This window comes from Aotus nancymaae, unplaced genomic scaffold, assembly GCF_030222135.1.
Source record: "Aotus nancymaae isolate 86718 unplaced genomic scaffold, 86718_ANA_hifiasm-v0.15.2.pri h1tg000079l, whole genome shotgun sequence".
Classification (NCBI taxonomy): Eukaryota; Metazoa; Chordata; class Mammalia; order Primates; family Aotidae; genus Aotus; species Aotus nancymaae.
In genome coordinates, this window is record NW_026988494.1 from 16,461,300 (window position 1) to 16,480,063 (window position 18,764).

Genomic DNA, 18,764 nt, shown 5'->3' on the forward strand with positions numbered 1-18,764 from the left:
ACTTTCACTGAAAAATGTCATATCAAGTTTCATTGTAAAATAAGGGTAAGCTCAAAAGAGTGACAACAGAGAAAAAAATAATCAGGCCACTATTTAGAAGAAATGCAACAAAAGTTGTCAATAGTATATTGGCTCACACGCTGTTCTTCCCCACCCTTACCATCATTCTTCCCTGGCACTGAAATTGAAAGAGAAAGGATAAAGGAAAGAAAGCACATATGTGGAACTCTATTCTGTGGGTAGACTCTATACCTTTCCTTGATTTGAGAACTTCTTTAACTCCAGCTTTAACAATTAGACGCAATCTCTTTTAAAACCATGAAAAAGAAATGAATGCCCCTAATTGTAACTTAAATTCCACATTGTACTATAGATTTTACCCAGTATTGTAAGGCAAGAAAATAAAATGTGTAAGAATTTGGAAAGAAAGAAAACATGGGCATTATTCACAGATGATTTGTTGTCAACAAAGAAAATCCAAATCTACAGAGCAATCATATGAAAAAGTGTGTTTAGCAAAATGGCATTATATAAGGTGATAATTTAAAAATTACTTTTATATATCAGCAGTTAATAAGGAATGTTTTTAAAGTTATTTAGAATTGTTTGAAACTTACAAGATAAAATCACAAAAGATAGAAAAATTATAAACTTTTGAGTCATTAAAAAAGATCTCAATAAATGAAGAGATGTACAATATTTTTTGAGAATACAACTCAATAATGTGTAGATTTCAGTTTTTCCCAAATTGATCTAAAGATTTAATACAATCAAAATCAAAATTCCATGTAAATTAGTTCAGCTACAGTGGAGAGCAGTTTGGATATTTCTCAAAGAACTAAGAGTTGAACTGCTATTCAACCCAGCAATCCCATTACTGGATACGTACCCAAAGGAAAATAAATTATTCTACCAAAAATGCCTGTGCACCTGTATGTTCACTGCAGCACGATTCACAATAGCAAAGACATGAAATCAGTCCATATACCCATTAACAGTGGTATGGACAAAGAAAATGTATACATACACCATGAAATACTATGCAGCCATAAAAAGAGAACAATAATCATGTCCTTTGCAGCAACATGGATGCAGCTGGAGACTATTACCCTAAGTGAACTAATGCAGAAACAAAGTCAAATACTTTACGTTCTCACTTGTAAGTGGGAGGTAAACACTGGGTACCCATGGACATAAAGATGCGAACAAAAGACATTGGGGACTACTAGAGGATATAGAGCAGGAGGAGGGGACGGGCTAAAAATCTACCAATGTGGGTGATGGATTCCTTCATACCCCAAACCTTAGCACCACACAGTATACCTTTGTAACAAATCTGCACATGTACCCTCCAATTCTAAAATAAAGCTTGGGGAAAAAACAACAAAATTCCAACACAGTTCTTCAAGGAATTGACAAACTAATTTTAAAAGTAAGAGAGAATATCAAATGCTCCCAAATAGCCAAGATATTTTGGAAGCAAAAGAACTCAATGTAGGGGCAGTGGTTTATATATAAAATCTTACAAAGCTATAGTGGTTAAAATAGTGTACCTAGGCTCAGGGATGGGCAAACTGAATAATGGAAGAAATTCAACCATATATAAAATATTTGACAGAGAACGTTATAGAGCAGTAGTGAAAGGAGGAACTAATCACTACATGCCATTCAGAGATGATCCACGTAGAAAAAAATTAGATTATCTCCCTTGTCTCTCATCATATGTAAAACCCAACTCCATGTGAATTGAAGACAAATTGTGAAAGAGAAAACTCGATTAAGGAAATACAGGAGAATATTTTTTACTTTGAGGTAAGGAAAGATTTCTCAGACACAAAAACAACCCATAAAAGAAACGATTGGTAAATTCTGCTATAGTAACAATACAGACAGATCTTAGAAACATTGTTGGATAAAGGAGCAGTCGCAGAAGATTATATGTGCACGATTCTATTTTCATATTGCTCAAAAAGACTAATACATGGCTAAGGAATAGATACATAGGCACTGATTTCTTTTTAAGCATGAAGGGCAAAATATAAATTTTAGGATAATGATTCCCTCTGAGAATAATGAGAAAGGCACGAGAAGAAACACGGTAATTCCAGTGGGAGTTGACAGTGGGTTTGATACTGTTGTGTCATTATTGTGCTTCACGGTTTATCTATACCTTACTTATATGCTTTTGTATGTATCAGATACTACACAAAACTTTTAAGTAAAGGAGTGAATATTCACACAGTTCCCCAACTCTTCCAACTGAGTCAGTGATAGGGATATTACTGTCCCTTTTCTTGACATAGACAGAATGGGTTAGCAGAGTATTATTTCACCAGGGGAGAGTGTCAAAGAAGAATAATGGGTCAAGCGAAGGAATGATTTTCCCTGGAGGTCCTAAGCAACACACAGGGGTGAATCAGGATCAGTAAGATGATCCTACTGATGTGGGAAGGAGAGGATGGATTGCAGGACAACATGAGTTGAAAGCGTTACCTGAGAAGCTAGTGAAGAAGGGCTGATAAGGCCACTTAGAGTTCTTCGGTGGATTGGGCACATGGATGTTTCAGTCTTGCATGTAAGTTGGTTGAGTTCTCACTTGACTATTTCAGTTGAGAATTGGTAATTGATGTCGTAAGAGACGCTGTGGGCCTTTCCATTGCCGTGTGTGGCTTGAGGACTCGCCACCCTTAGACTGATCATTATGGACTAGAATGGTCTGCACTGTTCTTTAAGCAAGAGGAAGATACATGGCTCTCTTTGAAAGCAGGAATAGCTAGGAACCTGCCCGCCACCAGCAAGCTGATCATCTGAGGTTAGGTGATCATCAAGACCAGCTTGCCCAACATGGTGAAACCCTACCTCTACTAAAAATATAAAAAAATTAGCCGGGTGTGGTGGCAGGTGCCTGTAATCCCAGCTACTCAGGAGGCTGAGGCAGGAGGATCACTTGAATCCGAGAGGCAGAGGCTGCAGTGAGCCTCTGCACTCCAGCCTGGATGAGCCACTGCACTCAAGCCTGGACAACAAGAGTGAAATTTTGTCTCAAAAAAATAAAAACAAAAACAAGGTTGCTGGGTTTCTTATTTTTGTGTTGTGAGTTTTATATGCATTATAGATACAAGTGCTTTATCTGATAAAGTGTTTTGCAGACATTTTCTCTGAGGCTTTTTTTTTTCCATTTTCTTTTTGGTGCCTACTGAAGAGCTTAAGTTCCTGATTTTGATGAAGTCCAGTGTATTAATTTTTTTCTGTTATGCATCGTGCTTTTAGCATTATATCTAAGAAAATTTTCCCTAACCCAGGCTCACAAAGATGTTTTCCTGTTTTCTTCTAGAGGCTTTACAGTTCACTGATCAATTAAAAAATTTTTTTTTTTAATTTTTGTGGCAGGGTCTTGCTCCATCACCCAGGCTGGAGTGCAGTGCCACGATCATGGCTCACTGCAGCCTCTACCTCTGTATTAGTTCGTTTTTACACTGCTGATAAAGACATACCTGAGACTGGGAAGGAAAAGAGGTTTAATTGGACTTACAGTTGCACATGGCTGGGGAGGCCTCAGAATCATGATGGGAAGCAAAAGGCACTTCTTACATGGCAGAGGCAAGAGAAAATGAGGAAGATGCAAAATCGGAAACCCCTGATAAACCCATCAAATCTTGTGAGACTTATTCACTACCATGAGAACAGTATGGGAGAAACAGCTCCCACTGGGCCCCTCCCACAACACATGGGAGTTACGGGAGTACAATTCAAGGTGAAATTTGAGTGAGGACACAGAACCAAAACCCTATCGACCTCCCTGGACTCCAGTGATCCTCCCGCCTCAGCTTCCCAAGTAGTTGGGACCATACGCACACAACACCATGCCTGGCTCAATTTTTGTAGAGACGAGGTCTTGCCATCTTGCACAGGCTGGTCTGGAACTCCTGGGCTCGAGCAATCTGCCTGCCTCGGCTTCCCAAAGTGCTGGGATTACAAGTGTGAGCCACCATGCCCAGCCTGATCAATTTTGAATTAGTTTTTGCGTATGTGTGAAGTATTCATTAATGTTCATTGATTTGCATTTAAATATCCAGTTGTCCCAGCATCATTGTTGAAAACGCTTATCCTTTTAGACTCCCACAGAATAACAGTGGGAGACTTTAACACTCCACTGTCAATATATGATCAATGAGACAGAAAATTAACAAGGATATCCAGGACTTGAACTCAGATGTGGACCTAGCAGATCTAATAGACATCTACAGAACTCTCCACCCTAAATCCACAGAATATACATTCTTCTCAGCGCCACATCACACTTATTCTAAAATTGACCACATAAATGGAAGTAAAACACTCCTCAGCAAATGCAAAAGAACAGAAATAGTAACAGTCTCTCAGACCACAGTGCAATCAAATTAGAACTCAGGATTAAGAAACTCACTCAAAACTGCACACTACATGGAAACTAAACAACCTGATCCTAAATGACTACTGGATAATGAAATGAAGGCAGAAATAAAGGTGTTCCTTGAAACCAAAAAGAACAAACACAGCGTACCAGAATCTCTGGTACACATTTAAAGCAGTGTCTGGAAGGAAATGTATAGCAATAAATGCTCACAAAAGAAATGAGGAAAGATCTAAAATGGACACCCCAACGTCATGATTAAAAGAACTAGAGGAAGGCAGGGCGTGGTGGCTCATGCCTGTCATTCTAGCACTTCGGGAGGCCAAGGCGGGCAAATCACAAGGTCAGGAGTTTGAGACCAGCCTGGCCAACACGGTGAAACCTAGTCTCTACTAAAACTACAAAAAATTAGCTGCATGGGGTGGCAGGCCCTGTAATTCCAGCTACTTAGAAGCCTGTGGCACGAGAATCATTTGAAACCAGGAGGCAGAGGTTGCAGTGAGCTAAGACCGCACCATTGCACTCCAGCCTGGGTGACTGAACGAGACTCTGTCTCAAAAAATAAAAAATAAAAAATAAAACACTAGAGGAGCAAGAGCAAACAAATTCAAAAGCTAGCAGAAGACAAGAAATACCTAAGATCAGAGCAGAACTGAAGGGGATAGAGATATAAAATACCCTTCAAAAAAATCAATAAATCCAGAAGCTGGGTTTTTGAAAAGATCAACAAAATAGACCACTAGCCAGACTAATAAAAAAGAAAAGAGAGAAGAATCAAAGAGATGCAATAAAAAATGATAAAAGGGATATTACAACTGATCCCACAGAAATACAAACTATCATCAGAGATTACTACAAACACCTCTATCCAAATGAACCAGTATATCTGGAAGAAATGGATAAATTCCTGGACACTTACACCCTCCCAAGACTAAACCAGGAAGAAGTAAAATCCCTGAATAGACCAATAACAAGGTCTGAAATTGAGGCAGCCATTAATAGCCTACCAACCCAAAAAAGGAGCTGGTACCATTCCTTCTGAAATTATTCCAAACAATACAAAAAGAGGGAATCTTCCCTAACTCATTTTTCAAGACCAACATCATCCTGATACAAAAACATGGCAGACAAAACTAAAAAAGAAAATTTCAGGCCAATATCCATGATGAACATTGATGCAAAAATCCTCAATAAATACTGCCAAACCGAATCCAACAGCACATCAAAAAGCTTATCCATCACAATCAAGTAGGCTTCATCCCGGGGATGCAAGACTGGTTCAACATACACAAATCCATAAACATAATCCATCACATAAACAGAACCAAAGACAAAAACCACATGATTATCTCAATAGATGCAGAGAAGGCCTTCGACAAACTTCAACAGCCCTTTATGCTACAAACTCTCAATAAACTAGGTATTGATGGAACATATCTCAAAATAAGAGCTATTTATGATGAACCAGCCAATACCATATTGAATGGGCAAAAACTGGAAGCATTCCCCTTGAAAACTGGTACGAGACAAGGATGTCCTCTCTCACTACTCATATTCAACAGAGTATTGGAAGTTCTGGCCAGGGCAATCAGGCAAGAAAAAGAAATAAAGGGTATTCAATTAGGAAAAGAGGAAGTAAAATTGTCTCTATTTGCAGATGACATGATTGTATATTTAGAAGACCCTGTCATCTCAGCCCAAAATCTCTTTAAGCTGATAAGCAACTTCAGCAAAGCCTCAAGATACAAAATCAATGTGCAAAAATCACAAGCATTCTTATACACCAGTAACAGACAGACAGACAGCCAAATCATGAGTGAACTCCATTCACAATTGCTACAAAGAGAATAAAACACCTAGGAATACAACTAACAACGGATGTGAAGGACCTCTGCAAGGAGAGCTACAAACCACTGCTCAAGGAAATAAGAGGACACAAACAGATGGAAAAACATTCCATGTTCATGGTTAGGAAGAATCAATATCGGGAAAATGGCCATATTGCTCAAAGTAATTTATAGGTTCAATGCCATCCCTATCAAACTATCACTGACTTTCTTCACAGAATTGGAAAAAAAACCACCTTAAACTTCATATGGAACCAAAAAAGAGCCTGCATAGCCAAGACAATCCTAAGCAAAAAAAAAAAAAAAAAAAAAAAAAGGAAAAGAAAAAGAAACAAGAAACACTAAGCTGGAGGCATCATGCTCCCTGACTTCAAACTACAACACAAGGCTACAGTGAAACAGCACAGTACTGGTACCAAAACAGAGATATAGACCAATGGGACAGAACAGAGGCCTCAGAAATAACACCACACATCTACAATCTGACAAAAACAAGCAATGGGGAAAGGATTCTCTTTTAAATAAATGGTGTTGGGAAAACTGATTAGCCATCTGCAGAAAGCTGAAACTGGATCCCTTCCTTACACCTTATACAAAAATTAACTCCAGATGGATTAAAGATTTAAACATAAGACCTAACACCATAAAAACCCTAGAAGAAAGCCTAGGCAACAGCATTTAGGACACAGGCATAGGCAAGGACCTCATGACCAAAACACCAAAAGCATTGGCAACAAATGCCAAAATAGACAAATAGGATCTAATTAAAGAGCTTCTGCACAGCAAAAGAAACAATCATTAGAGTGAACTAGCAACCAACAGAATAAGAAAAAATTTTTGCAATCTACCCATATGACAAAGGGCTAATATCCAGAATCTACAAAGAACTTAAATTTACAGAAACAAACAACTCCATCAAAAAGTGGGTGAAGGATATGAACAGACACTTCTCAAAAGAAGACATTATGCAGCCAACAAACATGAAAAAAAGCTCATCATCATTGGTCATTAGAGAAACACAAATCAAAACCACATTGAGATACACCTCATGCCAGTTAGAAGGGCAATCAATCATTAAAAAATCTGGAAACAATAGATGCTGGAGAGGATGTGGAGAAATAGGAACATTTTACACTGTTGGTGGGAGTGTAAATTAGTTCAACCATTGTGAAAGACAGTGTGGCGATTCCTCAAGGATCTAGAAATAGAAATACCATTTGACCCAGCAATTCCATTACTGGATATACATCCAAAGGATTATAAATCACTCTATTATAAAGACACATGCACACATATGTTTATTGTGGCACTGTTCACAATAGCAGAGACTTGGAACCAACACAAACACCCATCAATGACAGACTGGATAAAGAAAATGTGGCACATATACACCATGGAATACTATGCAGCCATAAAAAAGGATGAGCTCATGTCCTTTGAAGGGACATGGATAAAGCTAGAAACCATCATTCTCAGCAAACTGACACAAGAACAGAAAACCAAACACTGCATATTCTCACTCATAAGTGGGTGTTGAACAATCAGAACACATGGACACAGGGAGGGAAACATCACACACTGGGGCCTATTGGAGGCTGTAGAGCTAGGGGAGGGATAGCAGGGGGTGGGGCATTGGGGAGGGATAGCATTAGGAGAAACAACTAATGTAGATGACAGGGTGATGGATGCAGCAAACCACCATGGCACATGTATACCTATGTAACAAAACTGCACATTCTGCACATGGACCCCAGAACTTAAAGTCTAATAAATAAAAAAGAAAATGCTTATTCTTTCTCTACTGAACTGCATTTGTACCTTTGTTGAAAATCAATTGACTGTATTATGTGTGTGGACCTACTTTTGGACTCTTTTCAATTCTACTATTTGTCTGTCTTTATACCATGAGCACACTGTTTTCCTCACTATGACTTTATTATAATAAATCAGTAGTATAAGTCCTCCAACTTTTCAATTTTCAAAATTTCTTCAACCATTCTAGGTCTTTTGCATTTCTATATGAACCTTAGAATCAGCAATTTCTACTAAAAAATATCTGCTAAAATTTTGTTTGGGATTGGTTTGAGTATCTTTAGATCAATTTGAGAATTTTTATCTTAACCACATCAAGACTTCCATGAACATGGTATCTCTGTCTATTTTAGTTTTGTCTAATTCCTCCCAGCTATGTTTTACAGTGTTCAGTGTGTAGGATTTACAGGTACTTTGCAGATTTATCCTAAGTGGATTGCTATTGCTCCCATAAAAAGTCATCACGTTTAGTGGTTTAAAACAACAAATCTATTATCTTACAGTTCTTTATAGATAAGAATTACAGCATGGATCACATGGGCTAACAGCAAGGTGTCACCTTCCCTTTTAGGGACCCACAGAGATAACTCATTTCCTTGCACATTCCAGCTTCTAGAGGCCACACACTCCTGGGTTCATGGCTTCCTTTTTCCATCTTCAAAGTCAAGAGAATTGCATCTCACTCCAACCCTTTTTCAGTAGTCACACCTCTGACTGAGTAGAAAAAAGTTATTTGCTTTCTGTGATTAGATTAGGTCCAGTTGGATAAACCTCCTTCATTGCAGATCATTAATCACACCTGCAAAGTTCCATCTGCCATGTAGGATAACATGTGCTCTGGTTCTAGGGATTGGGACATGGACATATTTGGGGGCCATTATTCTGACTATTGCAAACTTTCAGAGTTTCCTCCTCGCTGATGGTATTGAATTTTAGTTTCTGGTTATTCATTGCTAGGAGATCATAATATAATTGATATATAGTGATCTTGCATCCTGCAACCCTGTTAAACTCAATGATCCCAGTAGTTTTGAATTTTTTCTTTGTAGATTACAAAGGTTTCCTACATAGATGATCATGCTATCTTCAAATAAAAACAATTTTATATTTTCCTTTTCAATCTGGATGCTTTTTACTTCTTTTTCTTGCCTGGTTGCACTGGCTGAAACAACCAATACAATGCTGATAGACGTGGTAAGAGTGGGCAGCAATCCCTTGTTCTCAATCTTAAGAGAAACGCATTTCACCATTAAGTATGACATTAGCTGTATGGCTTTCATATCTGCCCCTTATCAGGTTGGAGTATTTTCTGTATCTGCCATGTTTCAATTACTTCATCTTTCCTCTAGCTTCTTGAGCACTGGGGTACAGATACAGTAACTACTGTAGCACCCTTGTCTGTCTGCTAATTCTATCATCTGTGTTAGTTCTGTCTGATTTTGATTAATTGATTTTTTTTTTCCCTCATTAGGAACCATCTTTTCCTGCTTCTTTGTATGTCTGGCAACTTTTGATTGGATGCCAGATAATGTGTATTTTACATTATTGAGTATGGATATTTTTGTATTTCTATAGCTATTCTCCACACCCGGCCCTTGCCCTGTCATCTTTAGTTGCCTTTGCTACTCACACCCAGCTTCCATCTCACTTCAGAGACACCCCAGGCTCTGCCGTTGCTCCCTCCTTCGGCTCCATGGCATGCCAACTCTCCAGGCAGTAGGCTGGGGTAAGCCGGGCTCTCCTTATTTCCCACCCTTCAGATATCTCACATCCAATGTCTTAAAAATCTTCATTTCATATGTATTTTGTCTGTTTTTTCTGTGATACCAGGTAGAAGGTGAATCTGACCGCATCACTTCATCCTGCCTGGAAGCATAAGTTGTGATGACATTTTTCTGCCTGTGTGTTTTGTTGAATGAATAGGAGTTGCAGGGTTTGCTTCTTCACTGAGTTGCAGGTGGTAGAAACGTGATGGTCTATTTGTACTCAGGATAAGACTGCAATCATGATAAAAGCAGTCCCTTCCATACGCTGTTAAAAGAGCATTCAAAGAAGAGCGTCACATGGAGAACTGTGCACAGAGCGGCATCTTGCCCTTATGAGGAAGACCACTGGGTCGCTTCGGCGTGGTCTGTCTCTAACCAGTAACTTCGAGGACAGCGTAGAATCTTTTTCCTGTTCCTCCGCTAGAATGAGTCGTTGTCCCCAGAGGCTTCTGGAATTCAGTGACCCAACAACCAACATGGTGTGAATGTTAAGTAAATTTTTTTTCCAAAATGATTTGATTTACAAAGTGGCAATTACAGATCCGTGGACACATCTGTTGCCCTCTCCGTTCATGTGTTGCTGCAAGCACTTTACAACTTGTAGTTCTTCAAAATGGTCATACTGTTTCATGCTTCCATGCTTCACACACACTCTTTTTCTCTGTCAGTCAAGCCACGTGTTTCCTTCTTTATCCATCAAACTCCTGCTCATTCTTTTTTTTTTTTTTTTGAGACAGAGTTTCGCTCTTGTTACCCAGGCTGGAGTGCAATGGCGCAATCTCAGCTCACCACAAACTCCACCTCCTGGGTTCAGGCAATTCTCCTGCCTCAGCCTCCTGAGTAGCTGGGATTACAGGCACACGCCACCATGCCCAGCTAATTTTTTGTATTTTTAGTAGAGACGGGGTTTCACCATGTTGACCAGGATGGTCTTGATCTCTTGACCTCGTGATCCACCCGCCTTGGCCTCCCAAAGTGCTGGGATTACAGGCATGAGCCACGCGCCCGGCCTCCTGCTCATTCTTTAAGGCTTTGTTCTTCTCCAACCCTCCCTTTGGACTATAGTTTCTCATTTCTGGGTTTACCCTGTGCTAACTTCCATCATGGCGAATCCCACTGAGTGATTTACTCTCCTAACTCCCATCTTGGGCTATATGATCCTTAGGGGAAGGGGCTATTTCTTAGCCAGCCTAGTACAGTGCCTGCCATGGTTTTCACTCAGTGTTGAGCTGGTTGATGTCAACATGAGGTGTATGGGTTACAGGCTATTGATTTTGATCTTGGACAACAATAATGGCTTGGAACATGGGCCAACTGCCAAGAATCTTTTCTGTTTAACATGGGAGTCACAATCCCATTCTTTTTTGCTACCCTTTCAGATCAGATTTCCCAAGTTAAAGGGTTCTCTGTTCTGATGTTCCTTCTCCTCTGACTTCCTCTGACACAGGCACTGCACATCAGTAGCCACAATGGACCCTTTGCCAGATGCAGCTCTGTCGACTCCATCTCCCCAGGAATGTGTTTGCAGGGTGCCCTAGGGAATCTGAGAATGAACCTGGTGATGGGAACAGAGTAATTCCGCCACTCTTCCAAGTGTGTTCACTGATGTCATAGATTCATCAGCTATGATAATTACTGTTTCCCAGTGTTTGGGAAAAAAGGCATTCTCCCCACAGCTGGGAGTGCACGTGATTCAGACATTTTCGAAACTGTTTCAGTAATATCTTACAAAATAAATATGCACCTAACCACATCTATTGTTTATTGTGTATCTGTTATCTATTCTATCAACTGTTAGATATGTACACATAGAATGTGCACTGCAGCATTAATTACACCTGCAAAGCTCTGAAAACAAATTAATGTCCATCAATATACTTTGGAATCCTTCAAAGCATTTTAAAAAGATGATGATCATCTATAAACAGTCACACGGAATGAGGTTCATACTGTTGAATAAAACAAAGGCCACGTGTGGTGGCACATGCCTGTAACCCCAACACTTTGGTAAGCTGAGGTGGGAGGATCGCTTGAGCCTAGGAGTTCAAGACGAGCCTGGGAAACATAGTGAGACCTCATCTCTACAAAAAATTTAAAAAAGCTGGGCATGGTGGTGTATTTCTGTAGCCCCGGCATCTTGGAAGGCTGAGGTGAGAGGACTGCTTGCACCCAGGAGGTTGAGGCTGCAGTGAGCTGTGATTGCGCCGCTGCAGTGAGCTGTGATTGTGAGTGACAGAGTGAGGCCCTTTCTCAAAACAAACAGTCTGGGCACGGTGGTTCACATCTGTAATCCTAGCACTTTGGGAGGCTGAGGCAGGTGGATCACCTGAGGTCAGGAATTAAGGACCGACCTGGCCAACATTGTGAAACCTCATCTCTACTGAAAACACAAAAACTAGTTGGGGTGGTGGTGGGTGCCTGTAATCCCAGCTACTTGGGAGGCTGAAGTTGGAGAATTGCTTGAATCCTGGAGGCAGAGGTTGCAGTGAGCCAAGATCTTGCCACTGCACTCCAGGCTCCAGGCTGGGCAACAGAGCGAGATTCCAGCTCAAAAACAAACATGAGCACAGAGCCAAACAGAGTATATGGGTAAGAGGTTACCTCTGGGGAGAGAAGGGGAATTTGCAAGAGTGAAGAAAAGAGGAGACTTCTGTTTATTTTCTTAAATGTTTTATCAAAAAATATGAATATATTATTTGCATATGTTAAATACAATTTAAGATAACGTAGCTCAGTGGTTTTTAAATGATTGTACCCGGTGAAATAGAGAAAGTGTCAAGTAGCTCAGACATATGACCTGATAAAAACAGATCTGATGCAAGCTTAAGGTGCTATCTCGGCAAACAAGTCTAATAAATGAAATCTTTTATTTTGCTGTACATGATTCACTTACCTTTACTAGTCAAAATTTAAAATTACTATTGAAGTTGATAGCAATATCTAAAGCAAAGCATGCAAAGATAAGAAAATATTTCTTCTAAATAAATTTGTCATAGACATGTAGACCAATGAAATAGAATAGAGAACCCAGAGATAAACCCAAATACTCAGCCAACTGATTTTCGACAAAGCAAACAAAAACATAGTGGGGAAAGGACATGCTTTTCAACAAATGGTGCTGGGATAATTGGCTAGTCACGTGTAGGAGAATGAAACTAGATCCTCATCTCTCACCTTATACAAAAATCAATTCGAGCTGGATGAAGGACTTAAACTTAAAACCTGAAACTATAAAAATTCTAGAAGGTAACACTGGAAAAACCCTTCTTGACTCTGACTTAGGCAAAGATTTCATGACCAAAAACCCAAAAGCAATTGCAATAAAAACAAAGATAAATAACTGGGACCTAATTAAACTAAAGAGCTTTTGCACAGCAAAAGGAATGGTCAGCAGAGAAAACAGACAACCCACAGAGGGGGAGAAAATCCTCACAATCTATACATCTGACAAAGGACTCATATTCAGAATCTACAATGAACTCAAACAAATCAGTAAGAAAAAAACAAGCCCGTCAAAAAGTGTGCTAAGGACATGAACAGACAATTCTCAAAAGAAGATACACAAATGGCCAAGAAGCATATGGAAAAACTACTCAACATCACTAATGATTAGGGAAATGCAAATCAAAACCGCAACGCAGTACCACCTTACTCCTGCAAGAATGCCCATAATCAAAGAATCAAAAAACAGACGTTGGTGTGGATGCAGCGATCAGGGAACACTGCTACACCGCTGCTGGGAATGTGAACTAGTACAGCTGTTACGGAAAACGGTGAAGATTTCTTAAAAAACTAAAAGTAGAACTGCCATTTGATCCAGCAATCCCACTACTGGGTATCTGCCCAGAGGAAAAGAAATCATTATTTGAAAAAGATACTTGCACACACATGTTTATAGCAGCACAATTCACAATTGCAAAATCATGGAACCAACCCAAATGCCCATCAATCAATGGTGTATATATATACATGATGGAATACTACTCAGCCATAAAAATGAATGAATTAACAGCATTTGCAGTGTGACCTGGATGAGATTGGCAACTATTATTCTAAGTGAAATAACTCAGGTATGGAAAACCAAACATCGTATGTTCTCAGTGGCATGTGGGAGGTAAGCTATGAGGATGCAAAGGCATAAGAATGACACAACCGACTGGGGAGTTGAGGGGCAAGAACTGAGGGAGGGGCTGAGGGAAAAAAAGACAACAAATACGGTGCAGTGTATACTGCTCGGGCAATGGGTGCACCAGAATTTCACAAATCACTAAAGAACTTGCTCATGGAACCCAATGCCACTGTACCCAATAATTTATGGAAAAATAAAATAAAAAATTTTTAAACAGAGAAACTTACATTTTTTTTAAAAAAAATGTTTTTAAAAAGAAAAACTTATCAACATTGGCATATCTACAAATAGTTATTTTAAAATTTTATTTTAAAGTATTTTATACAAAATGATACACCAAATAGCAATTGCTTTGGTCATGATTCTAAAAAACCACCTAACTTTTTTTATTACCTCTTGTATATTTTATTTTTCTGAGACAGGGTCTCACTCTGTCACCCAGGCTGGAGTGCAGTGCACAGTCTCAGCTCACTGCAACCTCTGCCTCCCGGGTTCAAGCAATTCTGTTGCCTCAGCCTCCCCAGTAGCTGCAGCTACAGGCACTTGCCACCATGCCAGGCTAATATTTTCTATTTTAGTAAAGATGGCGTTTCACCATGTTGCCCAGGCTGGTCTTGAACTCCTGAGCTCAGGCGATCCACATACCTTGGCCTCCCAAAGTTAGGATTACAGGCATGAGCCACGGCACCTGACCACTCTTGGGTATTTTTAATGCTAGATTTGTCACTGTTTTTAAGTAGCTAAGTTGAAAATAGAAGTGCAAGTTAACTAAGCATCTGTACTTAGCCCTTGAAATCTTGGTTCTAGCAGAATAGTCTATAAATTATATGATAAAAATATTAAGAACTACAGTATCTTTTCCTAAACAACCACTTAAGTTTTTAAAAAATCCATCATATTAGCTCTTAGTTTATTGAGAACTAAAGGAGATGACAGAGAACTATTTTTAATATTATTAGATTATTTTGGCCATGGCAGATTTTCCACATGGAGAATGATTTGAAAAATATTAATTTTCATCTGGTCTATAAGATAACAGTATTATTCAGTACATATTACTATGTCACAGATTTCTGTATTATTTTGGTTAAATAGAAAACCAGCCAAACAACAAAGGGCTGTCAACTTTTTACAGTCCCTTGTCTTTGACAGCTAAAAATTTTGTAGATATCAAAGATCTTTCATAGTGCCTCAGTTTCTTCACATTTTAAATATAGGAAAACTGAGTGGTAGAGACAACACAAGAACAAGCCTCTTAATTCATCTTCCCCTCTACACACCGTCATTCACTGGCAATGAATGTTCTAACTTAAAAACTACTGTGTCTGTGTCTTTGAGAGACAGATACACACACATACATGAGTGTGTGTGTATATATATATATATACACACACACACAATATGAAGTTGATACCCTTGAAGGCAAACAAGTGAAAATTTTACATGTTCTTCTCATGCAGCAACTGTAACAATCAGAAACAAAAATCTAATGAAACTCAACTACTGAAACTTGGATTTTCTACACTAAGACAGTAAACTTACTTCTCTAATGACAGAGCCAATCACAGGGTGTTTGATCTACAAAGGAATACTTTTTCTTAGTAACTAAGATGAAAAGTCTTACTTACTCCATTTGGTAATATGTACGGTCCATTGTACCTTGCGTGTGAAAAACAAGAGCTAGTATATACATCAAGTTATTTTCCTTTGGTTATTTCTCCTTGGCATAAGGAGATTTCACTCACCCACACACAGCCTTGGGCATGTGCGACCTTGCAGTTGACTTGTTAGAACTCCTATCTGTTGTCATAATATTTTGAAATAATGCTATCAACACCGCCTTATTATTTCTTATCCACAATGTGGGAAGAGCTGAATTTGTGTTGACCACTGGACTATCATAAAGTAAATTATGTCTTTTTTTAAAAAAAATTGAGACAGAGTCTCGCTCTGTCACCCAGGCTGGAGTGCAGTGGCACCAGCGTAACTCACTGCAGCTTCCATCTCCCAGGCTCAAGTTTTCCTCCCGCCTCAGCCTCCTGAGAAGCTGGGACTATAGATGCATGCCACAATGCCCAGCTAATTATTTTTTGATTTTTAGTAGACGTGAAGTCTCACTATGTTGCCCAGGCTGGTCTCAAACTTCTGGCCTCATGTGATGCTCCTTCCTTGGCCTCTGAAAGTGCTGGGATTACAGGTGTGAGCCACCATGCCCAGCCTTATTATGTTTTTCTGACATTTGAAGAGGGTTGGCATTGAATTCAGGTACTATGGTTTCAAATTTAAACATATTTACTGTCAATCTGTGTGTGTACAAATTATACATAGTGTATAAATTTTATATACATATATATATATAAAATAAACATCATCTCTTATATATGTTATACATGCATAAAATGTCATTTGCAGCTCCCAGGCCATTTCGGTGGCATCTTGGGTACTTGCCCATGACTGCCCAAACTGCATGTGCTTTCTGCCAAGTACAGCATCATTTTGAAATTCTTAATATAAAAGTCTTGATTGGATTTCACCCATGCATGTATATGAGTAACAAAGACAACAACGGTTCTCACGAGTCCAACCACATCTGGGTACTGGCTGCGATTGGATTCTCTGTTGAATTGAGATACAACTTAAATCTAGATTTATAAAGCTAGAGAAATCCTTAGAGAAAATTGGATCTAAACCCTCATTTTACAAAGGCAGATATGGAGACGCAAGGAGTTAAGTCATGTGTCCCTGGCCACCCAGCTGATGATGAAGCAATCAGAGCTTTGTTACCTTTCGGCCTGTTTGCATGTCACAGCACATACCAATAAGGACAGTGTTTGTAAATGACAGGGGATATAGGGACTTGGTGAAACATTCATTACATTTTCTATTCATTATGAAATGCCTAAGTAATGAGCAGAGGATAAAGTATCAGGGGAGACATTACACATCAAATACGCAAAACTATAGATTTGTTTTCTTCTTTTTCTTTTTGATACAGAGTCTTGCTCTGTCACCCAGGCTGGAGTACAGTGGGGGAATCTTGGCTCACTGCAACCTCTGTCTTCTGGGTTCAAGCAATTCTCCCACCTCAACCTCCTGAGTAGCTGGGATTACAGACGCCCACCACCTCGCCTGGCTAATATTTTGCATTTTAGTAGAGAAGGGGTTTTACCACGTTGCCTAGGCTGGTCTTGAACTCTTGAGCTCAGGCAATCTGCCTGTCTTGGCCTCCCAAAGTCCTAGGTACAGGCGTGAGCCACTGAGCCTGGCCTAGAGCTTTCTTAATGTGTTTTTATAACCTATTTTTCTATTTGAAATTGCTATGCACAATTCTTGGTCAAGACTTTATGATCTCCTCAAATTTTTGAAAATTCATTAAGAATTGTATTGTATCAATCAATTGTATGCCTAATTGAGTGATAAATTAAAGCAGTGTTGTACGAGCATTCAAGGATTTACAGAAATTGGAATTATATTTGAAAATTAATTTTTTTTTTTTTTTACTTTCATTGATACATGTACTACTAAAATATCTTGGGAAAAGAATTTTAAATTCAATAAAAATTTCTATACTGGCCAGGCACGGTGGCTCATGCCTGTAATTCCAGCACTTTGGGAAGCTGAGGCCGGCAGATCACTTGAGGTCAGGAGTTCCAGACCAGCCTGGCCAACATGGTGAAACCTCCAAATCTACTAAAAATACAAAATTTAGCTTGGCGTGGTGGTTGGCATCTGTAATCCCAGCTACTCTGGAGGCTGAGTCAGGAGAATCGCTTGATCTTGGGAGGTGGAAGTTGCAGGAAGCCGAGATGGCGCCACTGCACTCCAGCCTGGGCAACAGAGCAAGACTCTGTCTCAAAAAAAAAAAAAAAAAAAAAGAAAAATTCCAATCAAGTATTTTAAAATAACAATGCCCTATTGCAGAAAGCACTTGAATTGTTACAACAGTCAAAGGCAGCCAGCTCAGATGCCTCCAAATTGGCCCATCAGCTACAAATGGACACAGGAATCAGATACACGTAAAGTGAACATTGGGGCTACCGCCTGGAGCTGAATCCACCAGGAGCCCACACTGCCTCTGCGCCTCCCTCCCGTCTCTGCAGTGGGGCTGTGTGCTGGGCTCCGTGCACATGGAAAATAAACTCTAGCTGTGCCACAGGCCCCTTGTCTATGACACCTGCAGGACAGGTGCTATTGCTCAACCTTCCTACGGGAGCAACAAGTTCCAGGTGTTATTGCTACCACTGAGGACCAGGACGACCAAGCCAAGTTTGGGTCTTGGTGAAAAACAATTGGGAGGGCCCCCAGTGAGGACTGAGTGGCTAGATACCTTTATGTGGATTTTATATTTGAGGCAGGCACAACCTAGTCGGCCCGGGTCTCCTGTGGTCCACAGGGCCAGTGATTTTTACTTTCTCCATGCCTTGCATGCCCCCCACCTCCTTTTCCAGCCCGTGAGACCACAGCGGGGTACAGTCTTTCCCACTCTGTATGAGTCTGTTTCCGCACTGCTAAGTTATAAACAAGAGAGGTTTAATTGACTCACAGTTCTGCATGGCTGGGGAGGCCTCAGGAAACTTCTAATAGACGCAGAAGGCAAGGGGGAAGCAGACGACTCCTTCACCAGGCAGCAGGAGAAGAGTCCGAGAATGAGGAAGTGCCACACTTTAAAACCACCCGCTCTCGTGAGAACTCACTATCACGAGAATAGCATGGGGAAACCACCGCCATGCTCCAAGCAGCTCCACCTGGGCCCTCCCTTGACACGTGGGGATTATAAATCGAGATGAGATTTGAGTGAGTTCACAGGGCCAAACCAT

At 39.9% G+C, this 18,764-nt stretch overlaps 1 long non-coding RNA gene across 1 annotated transcript in view; it reads right to left on the reverse strand.

The window, feature by feature from the left end:
• The window catches only part of LOC105705358 (uncharacterized), a 56,168-nt gene extending 40,508 nt beyond the window's left edge, over positions 1–15,660 (reverse strand). The window contains exon 1 of the long non-coding RNA XR_001104656.3: positions 15,576–15,660. This is a non-coding gene — a long non-coding RNA (uncharacterized LOC105705358). The remainder of the gene's footprint in view (positions 1–15,575) is intronic.
• Between the last annotated feature and the right edge of the window lie 3,104 nt (positions 15,661–18,764).